This window comes from Equus przewalskii, chromosome 13 (genome assembly GCF_037783145.1).
Source record: "Equus przewalskii isolate Varuska chromosome 13, EquPr2, whole genome shotgun sequence".
Lineage (NCBI taxonomy): Eukaryota > Metazoa > Chordata > Mammalia > Perissodactyla > Equidae > Equus > Equus przewalskii.
In genome coordinates this window covers 26295295-26306810 of record NC_091843.1, presented here as the reverse complement: position 1 = coordinate 26306810, position 11516 = coordinate 26295295, and the positions used below count along the sequence as shown (strand labels likewise).

At 41.1% G+C, this 11516-nt stretch overlaps 1 long non-coding RNA gene across 1 annotated transcript; it reads right to left on the bottom strand.

Moving 5' to 3' along the window:
- Positions 1–11071: 11071 nt before the first annotated feature.
- On the bottom strand, positions 11072–11403 carry LOC139075269 (uncharacterized). Its single transcript, XR_011525492.1, has 2 exons — positions 11308–11403; positions 11072–11196 (listed from the first exon to the last, which is right to left on the bottom strand). It is a non-coding gene; the product is annotated as an uncharacterized lncRNA (long non-coding RNA).
- Between the last annotated feature and the right edge of the window lie 113 nt (positions 11404–11516).

Below are 11516 nucleotides of genomic sequence, written 5' to 3'. Positions count from 1 at the left end.
AGCGCTACTTTGTCTACAGAAACAAGTATTGATGTGTCATATTTTTATTACAATTTGATTCAAAAGATTTTCCAATTTTCACTGTGGTTTCTTCTCTGACCCATTGGTTATTTAGATTTTTTATGCTTAATTTGAAAACATTTGCGTATTTTATAGTTATGTTTCTCTTATTGCTTTCTTTTTCTGTTCCACTATGCCTGAAGAATATGCTGTGTACAATTTTAAGCCTTTGTTATGACTCGTGTTATGGCCCAGAATATGATCAATTTTGGTACGTTTTCCATGTGCACTTGAAAAGAATGGGTGTGCTGCCGTTTTTGGAAGTTATGTTTTATATGTGACAGGTCAATTTTATTTTCTTGTTTTTCAACACCTATATTTTCACTGAATTTGTTTCCACATGTTTTATCAGTTGTTGAGGGAGGTGGCTTAAAATCTGCAAGTAGAACTGTAAATTCGTCTATGTCTCTAATTATTCTGCACATCTTGGCTTTATATATTTTGAAGATGTTTTATGAGATGCATATAAATTTAAGATTGTCAGTCAGTTTGCTACATGGACAATGAACAAGTGGTGAACAAGGTGAATTTGAAATTAAAAACACAATACCATTTACATTGGAGTTCAAAAAATGAAATACTTAAGTATAAATCTAACAAAATATGTGTAAGATCTATATGAGAAAAACTACAAAATTCTGATAATAAAGTCAAAGAAGAACTAAATAAACAGAGAGAGGGTCCATATCTGTGAGAAGACAAGCCCCAGACCTGGAGAAATATTTGTCAAAAACACAGCTGATAAAGGACTGTTATCCAAAATATCTAAAGAATTTTTAAAACTCAACAATAAGAAAACAAACCACCCAATTAAAAAATGGGCCAAAGACCTGAACAGACATATCACCAAAGAAGATAGATAGATGGCAAATAAGCACACGAAAAGATGTTCCACATCATACGTTATCAGGGAAATGTAAAGTAAAACGAGATACCACTACACACCTAATAGAATGGCCAAAATCCAGAACACTGACAGCATCAAATGCTGGAGAGGACGTGGAGCAACAGGAAATACACATGCTGGTGGAAATGCCCAGTGGTACAGCCCCTTTGGAAGACAGTTTGATGGTTTCTTACAAAACTAAATATACTCAACACAGTTCAGTAACTACACTCCTTGGTATTTACCCAAAGAGTTGAAGACTTATGCCCACACAAAAACATGTACATGGCTGTTTATAGCAGCTTTCTTCTTCTGTTTTTTTTAAAGATTGGCCCTGAGCTAAAATCTATGTCCAGTCTTTTTTTTCTTCTTCTTCTTCTCCCTAAAGCCCCCCAGTACATAGTTGTATATTCTAGTTGTAGATCCTTCTAGCTGTGCTATGTGGGACACTGTCTCAGCATGGCTTGATGAGTGATGCTAGGTCCATGCCCAGGATCCGAACCAGCAAAATCCTGGGTTGCCCAAGTGGAGCACGCAAACTCAACCTCTCGGCCACGGGGCCGGCCCTGCAGCTTTATTCTTAATTGCCAAAACTCAGAAGTAACCAAAAATATCCTTCAGCAGATGAATGGATAAATAAACTGTGGTATCCAGACAACAGAGTATTCAGTGCTAAAAAGAAATGAACTATCAAGTCATGAAAAGACATATAGGAAACATAAAGGCATATTACAAAGAGAAAGAAGCCAGTCAGAAAAGGCTACATACTGTGTGATTCTAAGTATGTTACATTCTGGAAAAGAAAAACTATGGATACAGTAAAAAGATCAGTGTTTGCCAGGGGTGGGCTGCGGGGAAGGGATGCATAGAATGCAGAGGATTTTCAGGGCAGTGAAAATGGGTGCTATGATATTATGATGGATACAGGTCATTATACATTTGTCCAAACTCACAGAATGTACCACATCAAGAGGGAGCTGTAACGTAAACTACGAACTTTGAGTGATTATAATGTGTCAATGTCGGTTCGCCAAGTATAACAAATGTTCCACCCCTCTGGCGGGGAATGTTGATAATGGGGAAGGCTATGCATGTGTGGGAGTGGGGGAGTCTAGGAGAAATTTCTCTACCTACCTCTTAATTTTGCTTGGAACATAAAACTACTCTAGAAAAATAAAGTCTCATGAAGCAAATAAACAAAAAACCAAACCACCACTCCTTCTCTCATTTATGTTTTCAGCAGTCTTGAGCCACCGAGGCCTCAGGCATCCTTGCACATTGGCTCTCTTCCATCATGCTTACTGAGCGCCAGGCTCTGTTAGGCAGTTTACTGACATTCTCTTTAGGTTCCCACAATAACTTACGAGTTGAGTATTCTTTTACAGGAAATAGAACTTTAGGTCTAGCTCCTCTTATGTGCCAGGCATTGTGCTATTTGCTTTCCACACACTGTGTTATTTAATTCTCACCATCACCCTATGAGGTCATGGAGTCTGTCATTATCCTCACTCCTAGCTGAAAAACCTGAAACGCAGAGTACTTGAGTAACGTGCCCAAGTGCGTGCCACCAGGAAGCCTTGGTGTCAGGATTCCCAAACCCCTTGCTCTAAGCTCAAGCCAGACGGTCTCTGGGAAAATGTGGGAATGGCAGCAAAATACAAAGAGAAAACTGAAGCAATGCAGGAAACTGGGGGATTTTCCACCTCGAAAAGATAACAAAATTAAATGTGGGAAAATAACGCTAGCTATCTTTAAATATCTCCAAATTCTGGAGGGGAGAGCAGACATACTGTATGTGACGCCACAGAGCAGAGCTAGCGAGGGTCACTGGGAGTATACTTTTGTTTAAAGACGAACTTTAAAGAACAGACTTCCCTAACATCTCCACGGGCAGCTTCAGGAGGGGGTGTCCCATGTGCTGGGTTTAACCACAGTGTGTGACGCTATAAAGGGGATTCCTGCAAGTCAGGCGTGGAAAGGGTGTGAGGAGTCAGAGCTAGGTAAGTTCTGAGTTCCCTCACAATTCTCAGTCTTGATTCCAGGACACTGATGGCACAAACCCTGATTTGCTAAGACAGTTGTGAACTTCTGGCGTGATCTTCTGGAACAAATGGTAGTGTTTCATTTGAAAAAATGAGCCACACTGCCATCTGGTGATCATAACAATTATCTTTTACTCAGTGGTTTTTGAACGTTTGGAAGAAAACCTATTAATATTCATCAGTAGTTAAGTTATAAAAGTTTCCTTGTTAATATTTTTTCTCTAATTTTCTCTGTAACCTCCTCTCCTGAAAAAGGCCTACTTTATATTTCTATAAGTAATAAATTTGTGCATCTATATCCCCATACGGTTGTCTGATATTTCTTTTGTAATAATTTCCTAAGAAAGGAAATTAGGGTTAAAGAATATCATTTAATTTTAAAGATTTTGATATACATTTTCCAATTGTCCTTCTCAGAAATATTGTGCCAACATGCCATCCCACCAGCATTTTATGAGTATTTTATGCCCTGCACCCTCACCAATTCTACATAAAATCTTTAAGCTATTTCTTTGCCTATTTGAGTTTATTTGCATGTGGGTAGAATGTCCTCTCCTGTAAGTCTGTAGTTTTTGAATGCTAGTTACGTTGAATGTTTAAATACACATTTTGTAAATTTTCTGTTTTTCTTTCTGTTTGTCTTTTAGCCTGTTCATCTTTACTTACTAATTTGAAAGAGCTCTTTATAAAATAAAAAAGTAATACTTTATTTAAAAAACATGGAACATCCTTATAGCCCAGGCATAAGCATATTTTTGAAAATAGCTCAGATTCCGTAGGAGAGTTTTCGTCTTCTCTACTCTATCAACATGAAATCAAATTAAAAAATTAACTACCTAAAATGTGCTGGATACTGTACTCAGTGCTGCGAATGCCTCTGTGCCTTATCACTTGACCACACCCTCTTACGTAACACAGAAAATAACCACAGCAACTTTATCAAATTGCGAAACTTTGTGGTGGTTCCAGGAATTTAAGGGACAAGATTTTTATTAGAGGATCAGGACTTCAATTCAGACTCTCAAACAAAAAATATCTGATTTGGATCTATGATGTGCCAGTTACTGACCACAAGGAGAGATTTATGTAGGTGAATAAAACATTGTCCATCTCATTATGGACTTACGTTCCAGTGCATGAGCGTGGGGAGGATAAAGCATGGAAAGCAGAAACAGTAGCTACATATATGGTACAACTATGAATCAGGTACTATGCTTGTTACTTTTGATGCATTATCCCTAAGCTTTACTGCAACTCTGAGATGTGATTTTTGTCCACATTTGAGTAATAAAGGCTGGAATAGGGCTGGGCAAGCTGGACAGTTCTAGGTAAAATAGGGTAGTTCTTCCTAGTAGGAGGGGAGTTTGACCTGGATACCAATGGGGGAGGTTTGGTGAGGAAAACAGAAGGGTAATTAAGCCATGATTTAAATTCTGGCTCCACAGCCCGGCCCCGTGGCTGAGTGGTTAAGTTCACGCTCCGCTTTGGCTGCCCAGGGTTTCGCTGGTTCGGATCCTTGGCTCAGACATGTCACCGCTCATCAGGCCATGCTGAGGCGGCGTCCCACATAGCAGAGCCAGAAGGACCTACAACTAGAATATACAATTATGTACTGGGGGACTTTGAGGGGAAGAAGAAAAAGAAAAAAAAAGATTGGCAACAGATGTTAGCTCAGGTGCCAATCATAAAAATAAAATAAAATAAAATAAATTCTGGCTCCAAAAAAAGCCTGTGTGTGACTCTCCAGTGCAAGAAAGGGAAAAAAGCACAGAGTGCAAGCTGCAGACAATTTCACCACACGCCCCTCAGAATGGCTATAACTACCAAGACAAGAAATAACAAGCGTTGGAGAGGATGTGGAGAAATTTTCACTTCAAAAGCCATCAGAGTCGATTTTATATTGTTTGTGAAAGGTAATCTCTTTGAAAAATGTTTCCATTTTTTTCTGCCCAGAATCAGAGTAAATGAGTAGTCAAAAAATAATTGTATGTATGGTTAAGTTAGGGCACAATAAGCTAATGTTTGCATCTTCTCATGTCCAAAATACCACTATTATGATGCAGAAATAAAAAAAATATTAATAAATCCTTAGAAGGGCTAGAGAAGAGAGAAAATATTCCATAGAGATTATAAAATTCATAAGAAGATATTAGGAACTACTTTGGCAATAAATTTGACAACTTGGGTGACATGTACCAATTCCTAGAAAACACAATTTGCCAAAACCAATTCATGAAAGAAATAGAAAATCTGAACAGGTCTATGTATTAAAGCAATTAAGTGAAAAATTAAAAATCATCCCACAAAGAAAGCTACAGGTCCAGATGACTTTTATGAAGAATTCTTCTAAACATTTAAAATGGAAGGAATAAAAATCTCCCACAAACTCTTCTAGAGAATAGAAAAAGATGGTACACTCCCCACTTCATTTTATAAGGGCGGCATAACTTTGATACCCAAACTTGATAAGGACATTACAAGAAATGAAAATTGTGGGATATCATGTTAATCGACTGAATCAATTCGTCTGTCTATCTGTGTATCACACCATATCAAGTTCATTTTCAGAATGCAATGTTTACGTTTGAAAATAAATTGTTTGAAAACCACCACACCGTAAGACACAAAGGAGAAAAAGCATATGATCATATCAATGGGTGCAGAAAGAGCATCTGAGAAAGACGTGGGTGCAAGCACTCATTTGGAAGATGATCCCAGGAAACACAGTGAGGAAACTGGGAAAGTGAGACAAGGGTGGAGGAGAAGCTGAAGAGAACGCACTGCTGAGTGGGTGAACACTGTGGAAACCGGGACCACCTAACTAGGAACTCTCTGACGCCTCCAACCACCCTAGCAGATGATGGGGATGCCGGGCCGTTCATCCGCTGACTGTCATTCCTGGCACTTCTGGGTGCTCTTCCCAGCAGCTGAGCAAGCTCTCACGGTGCTTGAGAAAGCTCTCAGGCAGACAAGAGAGGTCGAGGCTCCAGATGCGGAAGGCTGCCAGGGGAAATATCTACTGTGGTTACTGCTGAACTCAGGTGGGCTCAGGGGATGTGAGGCAGAGCATCGAGAACACACGCTACAGAATCCAAGAGGATAATGGAAGAGACAAGAAAAGTCATGCACGAAAATTTGGTAAAATTTTTAAGAGCTAACTAATTCTTCCTTGTCAAAAATAAATACAAATGTGAATCTAAATTGTCAGAAAACATTGATATGGAAGATGGCAGGGCCTGGCAGATGCAGCTCCTACTTTTTTTGTCAGCGTTTAGCTATGAAAATGTATTACCTTTAGAAATTATGTTTATTGTGAACAAAATAATAGGTAAGATTAATATGAAGGATACAATATAAGCATTACTATTGTTTTTTACCTGTGACTTTTAAAAACTAGTTCTCACAACCATCCCATCAGGTAGTTATAATAATTGCTATTATTATCCCACTTTACAGTTAAGAAAATGAAGCTTACAGAGGTTCAGAAACATGCCTAGGGTCACCCCAGGAAGTAGTTGAACTAGAAATGCTCCCGCACAGCCTTTCTCCAGAACCAATGCTTTTATCCACAATGCGATCTTAGGGTTTGATGTTTAAAAATTAAGTGTAACTACACAACAGATAAGTGAAATAGGAAACAAAGATTAAGATGATAAAGCTAAACCAAAATATACCATTGATTCCACTGAGTGTAAACAGACAATTCTAATTAAAAGATGAAAATTGTTAGGTTGGATAAAATACTGAGCTACATGATCCTTATATGAGACACAACTTAAATATAAAGACAACTAAAAGATGAAATTAAAAAGTCTGGGGAAAAGCACCATAAAAATCTAACAAAAGGAAAGCTATGCTAAAATTAGTCAAGTAGACTTTACAGAACAAAGAATAACTACACATAGGTAGGACCACTTTAGAATTATAAAAGTTCAATTCACCAGGAATATATAATAATTATTTCAGCAACAGGTGAATAGTGGCATGTTTCTCTGTTGTATAACAATACACTCATTTTCATTTCTAAACGAATACTATAAAAAAGAGAAAATATCCCCGATTGGGGAAAGATGTCTTCGTGTCTTGAAGCAAGGTGTTCTATCACGCAAACTCTCTTCTCTCGCTTGAGTTCTATGGCTCCGTGATTCTGCGTTTCCATGGTGTCTGAGTCTCGAATTCTAATCCACAAGTCAGTTGCTGGGGCAGCTAATGTCATTCTCACTGTCCTGTCTGGGAATTCCTATAGCAGGAATGGACTCGTATGGGCGTCACTGCGGGAGAATTCATCACCCTAACAGTTGGAGACAACGCACCCGCAGCGTGCCAGGATGACCAATGTGGAAAAAGAAGAAGATCTGCCAGCATATCTGTTTTCTCCAGAGCACTGCCATATCCTGATTTAAGGCGCAAAATTAAAACAGGCTTTGAGAAGTTTTAGAAGATTGGAATGTGTCCCTGTGGCTTAACTCAGGTAACCTTGCGGTGAGGGATGCAATTATGGGTGAATTGAATAATGGTAAACTTTGAAGATGAGGCACGATTGTCTTTTTGTTAATCAAATTTGATTTAAAAAAAAAAAGAGCTTGACAAAGATACTGCTGATAAACCAATGGAAGCTTTATACAGCTCTTTACAATCCGTCTGTTGGAGACACTGTGGCCAGGCTCAGACTGAAGTCGGCTTTAGAGACGGAGGGTTTAGCGTGGCCATCAGGCTTCAAGGGCAGGGCTTTGGCTGAGCAACGCTGATCAGACCTGACATCTGACTCCTTGCACTGCCCCCCCACACCCTCCAGACTCACCCCTCTGCATCCCTTCTGTTTTCCCTTCTGCTCTCTTTTCTCCCCCTTCCTCACTTTTGCATCTCTGTTCCTCTTCACCCATTTCCCTCACCCGTTTTGGCTGCTAAGTTTCCGTCATCTTTTAAGGGACCTCCAGGGAGGCCTGGGGAGTGAGGGCACAGCAAGCAGTTTGGGGTCTTGTTTCACTTAGTCTGTCCTGCTTCTCCCAGAACCCTGAATGGAAGGTTCTGAGAGCTTTTCATCAGGGTAGCAGGTTCCAGCCCTGCCTTTGCCATTTATTGGCTGTTTGACTGTCTCATCAAGGAACCTCATTTCCACATGTATGGGACCCCAAGGGACCCAGAATAGTCAGAGCAATCTTGAGAAAGAACAAAGCTGGAGGCATCACACTCCCTGATTTCAAACTACATTACAAAGTTATAGTAATCAAAACAGTATGGTACTGGCATAAAAACAGACACATGGATCAATGGAACAGAAAAGAGAGCCCAGAAATAAACCTACACACATATGGTCTGTTAATTATGACAAAGGAGCCAAGAATATACCATGGGGTAAGGAGAGTCTCTTCAATAAATGGTTTTGGGCAAAACTGGACAGCCACATGCAAAAGAATGAAACTGGATCACTATCTTACACCACACACAAAAATTAACTCAAAATGGATTAAAGACTTGAAGGTGAGACCTGAAACCATAAAACTCCTAGAAGAAAACATAAGCAGTACGCTCCTTCACGTTGGTCTTGGTCATGACTTTTTGGATTTCACACGAAAAGCAAAGGCAATAAAAGCTAAAATAAACAAGTGAGACTACATCAGACTGAAAAGCTTCTGCACAGCAAAGGAAACCATCAACAAAATGAAAAGACAACCAAACTGAATGGGAGAAAATATTTGCAAATCATATATCTGATAAGGCATTAATATCCTATTCACTCTTTGTCCTTCTTCTCTTAGAAACTTACAAAAAATTCTGTGCATACACTGGTACATCTAATTTATATCATAAGAAGCATCATACTGCAGGCAGAACATAGATTCTGGAGCTGCATTGCTCAATTTGGAATCTTGACACCGTCACTAATTGTGTGAACTTGAGTAAGTACCAGGCTCCACTGGGCCTCTCTTTCTGTGGTAGGCAGACTGTAAGATGGCCCCCAGTGATCACTACCTTTTGCTATTCAGTCTTACATAGTCCCATTCTTTTGAGTAAGTTGTTTCTAACCAATACAAGCAATGATGAGGAGATATCACTTCCATGATTAAGTTCCAAAATTCTGTGACATTTATCTGGCTGGCAAATTCTCTCTTTTTCCGGCTTTGAGGAAACAAGATGATGTGTTGACTAGGCCCATGTGGCAAGTAGCTGAGGGCGGCGGCCAGCCAACAACCAGCAAGGAATGGAGGCCCACAGTCCAACAGCCCTTGAAGAACTGAACCCAGCAACCACATAGGTGAGCTTGGAAGCGGATCCTTCCTCATCACATCTGCAGGTGACTCCTTGGAACTGGTTGACACCTCGATTGCAGCCCTGGGTGACACTGTGAGCCAGAGGATCCAAGGGAGCCAGGCCTAGAGTCCTAAGCCTAAAAACTGTGAGATAAAAATGTGTGTCCTCTAAAGCTGGTAAATTTGGGGATAATCTGCTATACAGCAATAGATTACCAATAACATTTCTCTCTTACTTAAAAAAGAGACAGCATTAGTTACCTACCTCATAGACTGGTTATGATGATTAAAGACAATATTTTAAAGGGTATAGAACAGTGACTGGAACATAGTAAGCATTATGTAAGTGCTTGTTAAATAATTTATATGTACCTCAAAAAGAGAGAAAAAAAATGTAATTTTTCCCCATCCAATTCCATGGGCTCCCTGAATTCTACCCACAGACTCTCCGAGGGCCCAGTGAACCCCAGGTTAAGAATTCTTGTGTCGAGAACAAATGGAGGACATTAGATGAATGCTTCCTCCCTTGTTACCTCCAAATTGTTTTTGCTCACACTATTCCTTCTTCCTGTATCAGAAGAAGAAAACTCCTCTTTAGACCTCACTGTCCCTCTGTTCTGGATCCCAGCCCGTCCCACTTCACTGCGGACTTGGTGCAGTTGAGCACCCTCCGATTCTTGTCCACAGCTGTGTTCCAAGATACAGAGCCCTCAAAACCTTCCCATACAGCACGTACTCATCAGTTTGTGTCCACGCATCATGGAGACACCAGGACCTAAGGTGGGGAAACAGGGGCTGGCAGGGGCACCACTACCAGTAGCAACCAGCATTACTTCATGACGACGAGGTGGACATTGGCCTGATCCAGAGAGGAAAGGAAAACAAAGGTGATCCCCAACACTGGGAGGGAAACCCCATAGTGAGCTAACCCATTTTCACTCATGGATGCCTGCACCTACGTCTGCGCTGGCCTGGGCTGACTCTGAGGTGACAGTGGCAAATAGAAAGGGCCCTGAGTGATAAACATGGAAGATAGCCATTGTGTGTCCACAATTTCAGAGTCAGCCAGGGCACCAGCAAATAAAACGGTTTAAACTTTGAAGGAGACAAGGAAGACGTGAGAATGACCGTGAGCGATCACCTAAATGTGAGCCATTTGAATACAAGGGGCTGACATCTGGATGATGCTGGGTGATGTCAGCCTGGGGTCACTGTGACTTTGGCATTGCCAAAATTGAGGCTATTTTTTCAGCCCTTGTGTATTTAGAACTTTCTTACTGTGTTTGATGTGGCTGATCACTTCCTCCTTCTAGAAACTCCTCCTTGGTACCCATGACAACACACTCCCCTAGTTTCCTCCATTCTTCCTTAACTGTTCCTTCTCTGTTTCCTTCCTGAGTTCTGTTTCTTCTCCCCCATCTCTAGTGAACTCATCTGTCTCCCGGTTTCACCTACCTCTATTCTGAGAACTTCCCAGTCTCTACCACCAGCCCAGCTTCTCCACAGGACTTCAGACACAGCCAATCATCTGCACATTTGGCCACCTCCACCCAATGTGCCTTAGTACTTCCAACTCAGCATGTCCTAAACTGAGCTCAGCCTTTGCCCCACAAACCTGTTCTTCCTCATTGTCTGTCTTGGATGGCAACAACACCATTCTCCAAGAAGCTCAGGCCCCAGGATCCACACTCTCCTCACCCCACCTAATCCTCACCATGTCCTATTGATTTAATTCCCTCATGATTCTTGAATCTGGAACCTCTTTTCTGTCTCCCAACAATTAACATCCCACATCAGGCCACCACCTCTTGCCCAGGAAACTACTCGAACTCTTTTCTTAAAACCTAAATATCATTTATCATAGCCTTGCTTTAAATTTCTTCCGTGGTACCCTTTTGCCTCTAAAAGTCCTCTGTGGCTTGACACCGCTGACTCCATCCTCCGCATATCCTCCAGCCTGTGGAACATGGTAATTTCTAGCAACACCGCACAACTTTGCCTCTGGCCCCACAGCCGCCGGGGTAGTGAGGAAGTGTGCCTCCTCAAACCCCTCCAGCCCCGTGCTCACCTCAACCAACCCTGACCTAACTGATGGACGTGTGACTGGCAGTAAGCCTGCTTCTCGTGGTGCACCCCAGTATGTGACACATCTACGAGTTCCATTTATATCCACTTCCTCCTACAGCCTTGGCAGAATTGACTCAGGGCTCACAAATCCCTCCGCAGCGTCGCCGGTCTGCGGCAGGGCGGTGTAGCGTTTGGCAAGAAGATGGTGTC